Below are 3,658 nucleotides of genomic sequence, written 5' to 3' on the forward strand. Positions count from 1 at the left end.
GGCGAGCTCCGGCCGCCGCGCGTCTTCTCCGCGCGTGGCGGGGGCTGGGGGCGCTCCGAGCCACGAGCGCCCGCGACGGCGGAGGCTGGGACTCAGGTGAGCCGGGCCGGGGGCGCCGGGAGCCCCTCGCACTGCCCGAGCCGTTCGCCGCGAGCCGCACTTCGGGCGCCGACCAACTGCGGCCCGGCAGGTGGCTCCCCGGCCGCGCCGACCTCACCGGGACGCGGGCGAGACCTCGGCGCGGGCGCCTTCGGGTCTGTCCTGTCCTCCCTGCCCGTCTGGTGCGGAGCGCCCGGCCGAAGCGCCGCGCAGCGGGGAGGCGGCCGCACGGGGCGGGGGCCGGAGCGGGGGCCGGAGCGGGGCGGGGGCCGGAGCGGGGCGGGGGCCGGAGCGGGGCGGGGGCGCCCGCCTGCCTCTTCCAGGGACTGGAGCAGCTGGTGCCGCGGCCCGAGTTTTGAGTGTGTGTGTGCGCGTGTGCGTGCGCGTGTGCGCGCGTGGAGAGACGCGAGCCGCCTCCTGCTCCGTGCGCGCTGGCCTCGCCCTGTCCCTCGCCGGCAGCGCGGGCCCTGCTACGAGCGGAGGCGCAGGACGGGGAAGCCACAGCAGACCAGCAGGGGGAGAGAGAGGAGAGGAAGTAGGGGTGGGTGCGGGGGAGAGGAGGGGAAGGGAGACCGAGGAGGCGGGGCAGCGGGGACCGGGCGCTTCTCCGGACCCCGTGGAGAGCGCGCTCGTGTCCCGGCCTCCGAGGGGCGGAGGGGGACGCGCGTCCGCCCCGCTCCTTCCTCCCCGGACGCGGCCGAACCGACGTGGGCACCGGCCTCGCCCCGCGCGCGGCCCCGATGGACGTGGAGGAGCCGCACCTGCGCGGGCCGCCCCGGTCCCCCCGGGCTCAGCCCGCAGCGCTCGCCTCCCGCAGGACGAATACACGTGCGAGTCCGTCTTTCGTGAGAAAAGTGAACGCGCGACCCCGCCGCTTCCCTCCCCGCAGGGGTTTCTCCGCGGGCTGGGGGTGACCCCGCGAAAGCCGGGGGTCCCGAGCAAGCTTTCGGGTCGCGGATTCTGAGACCTTCACTCGTTCTCCTACGTTTGGCTGCAAAATGGAGGTTTAACTACCAGTGAACGTTTTACCCCGCGCTTCTCGCGCCCTAAGCACGCGTTGTGCACGATACGCCGCGCGCATTTTTTTAAGCAACCTCTACCCCCCAAGGTGGGGCTCGAACCGACAGCTCCGAGAGCAAGCGCGGCCTTAACCAACCCAGCCAGCCGCGTGCCCTTCACTCTCTTTAAAGAATTTTCCCAGGGAAGCCCATTCTACAGACGAGGAAACAGGAAAAAGACACTCCCAGCTCAGGGAGTGTGACTCCTGGCCCTTACCACAGAATTAATAATGCAATTAGCATTTAAACTGACTTTCAGGGCACCTGGGTGGCTCAGTGGGTTAAAGCCTCTGCCTTCGGCTCAGGTCATGATCCCAGGGTTCTGGGATCGAGCCCCGCATCGGGCTCTCTGCTCCGTGGGGAGCCTGCTTCCTCCTCTCTCTCTGCCTGCCTCTCCGCCTACTTGTGATCTCTGTCTGTCAAATAAATAAATAAAATCTTTAAAAAAATAAATAAACTGACTTTCAATGTGACAATTATGTAAATGTTCTTAGCCCGGAGCCTAGCCTGGTGGTAAAGCCCTTAGTGACCCTCTGTTCCAGCGAGCTGTCCCCTCTGTGGGAGCAGAGTGGGGCTAATTGAAAGGAAGATAGACTCCCCGGTCACCTTGGGCTTCCACATCCCACGTTTTTCTTTGAAGGAGAATAAGGACGCGTCTGAGAGTTTTGTTTGGTTGAGACTGGAAACCAGTGCTGAAATGACTGGCTCCCCGACTAGCCTTTACTAGGGACTCAGTCCCCTTTTATCTCAAATTTATCCCAAAGGCAGACTACATTCTCCCCACTCTGTCACTTCCCAACCCCTTGCGGTTTGGATTTTGCCCCTAGCCACCCCCAGAACGGTTCTGCAGATAATAACCCGTACTTCAAAGATGGTGGTGAGAATTCAACGGGTTCATGTGTATGATCTTCGCTTGGCATAAAGAACGTAATAGCTTTTGTGATTAATAATGAAGACCCAATTGCAAAATTCAAGAGGCCCTGGAAACTCTCTCCCTCTGATTTTTCCCCGTGACTCTTCGGTTCTTTCCCTCTCCTTTCTGCTTTGTTTCGGCTCTGGGAGCTGCCTCCTCTTCCCAGGCTGCCTCCAATGGTCCTCACATCTTTATACTCAGTCCCAGAAGATGCCAAATTGAGAAGAAAAATCTTCCGCTTTGGTGGTCACCTCTGACCTTTAAATTTATATTGTCCTGGGTTTCTACCAGCACCCTCCCCCCGCTGCAATGCCAAAATCTCTCCTTTCTCGCCTGTGTCACCATCCCTGAGACTTCTCTTCCTTGAGCTCTCGTGTGTATCTGTGGCAACCTTTGCAACGCCACGTTCGATGTGGTTCTCCATGGGAGGGGCTGTGCTGTGGGTGCTGGGGTTGGCTGCGTGTTTTCAATGCCTACCTTCACTTCTTAGATGCATATACTCACCCTTCTCCTGCTTTTTAAAAAATATTTATTGATTTGAGAGAGAGAGAAAAAAAAAAGAGTGCAGGTGAGCAGGTGGGAGGGGCAGGAGAGGAGAGAGAATCCTGAAGCAGACTCTCCATTGAGCACGGGGGAGGGCTCAGGACTCAAACCCCCAACCCCGAGACCATGATCTGAGCCGAAAGCAAGAGGCAGACACTTAGCCAATTGAGTCACCCAGACGCCCTGTGTGCTTTCCCTTTCTTGTGCTTCTATTTTCTTATTTGAGCTGTAAGTACAGAATAATGGTTCCTGTCTCACAAGGTCCTTGTAGAGAATCACTGGGCAGTCCGTGGCAGGAGACGAGGACAGCCCCTACCACAGAGCAAACGCTTAACAGGAGTCGGCCGTGAGCTGAGATAATTGCTTGTGCGTTTTTGTGTAAAGTCGAGGAAAAGCCATACCCACCTTTACATTTCAGGGCCCAGCCAGCACCTTCAGAATAAACAAGGTCACTAGGAGATGATAAGCAGGTAGAATGATCCCTCGCGGGGGCCTGCGGCTGTAAGGGCAAGTTTGGAAAACAAAGTGTGGGTGACCGCCAGCGAACTGAGGAACACTGGTGGCAACCAAATGCTGGACCAAAGAAAGCCTCATTGGCAGTTGGCCTGCACCCGAGAAGCTGGAGCAAGGGATGAGACAGAGGAAGCCAGCAGTAGCCTGTCCGGCCGTGACAAACTCTCGGGAACCATGCCAGACCCGCTGAGCGATCTGCTGGGAAACTGAGAGCAAACTAAGGTGGAATTCATCGTTCTCTCATCAGCACATCCGGAGACGCCATCTTGTGACACTTGAAGGCCGTGTTTCTTTAACCAAAGTCCGCAGAAGCTTGGATCTGGATGGACGAACTAGTCTCTGAAGGCCGGCATCTTCAGATGCATTCCTGCCCCCTCAAAGAGTAAATCAGAGGACTCATAATTCCAGCCGAGCGACTGGCTTATTGGACATGCGGAAGATGTAGAACGAGCCAGAAAGGAGAACTTCAGAATTGAATAGAATGGTGGTACACGTGCCTGCTTCTGATTTCTTCTTGAGTCTCGTTAATTTG

Source organism: Enhydra lutris, unplaced genomic scaffold (assembly GCF_002288905.1).
Source record: "Enhydra lutris kenyoni isolate GAN:26980312 unplaced genomic scaffold, ASM228890v2 scaffoldscaffold21, whole genome shotgun sequence".
In the NCBI taxonomy this organism is placed as follows: Eukaryota; Metazoa; Chordata; class Mammalia; order Carnivora; family Mustelidae; genus Enhydra; species Enhydra lutris.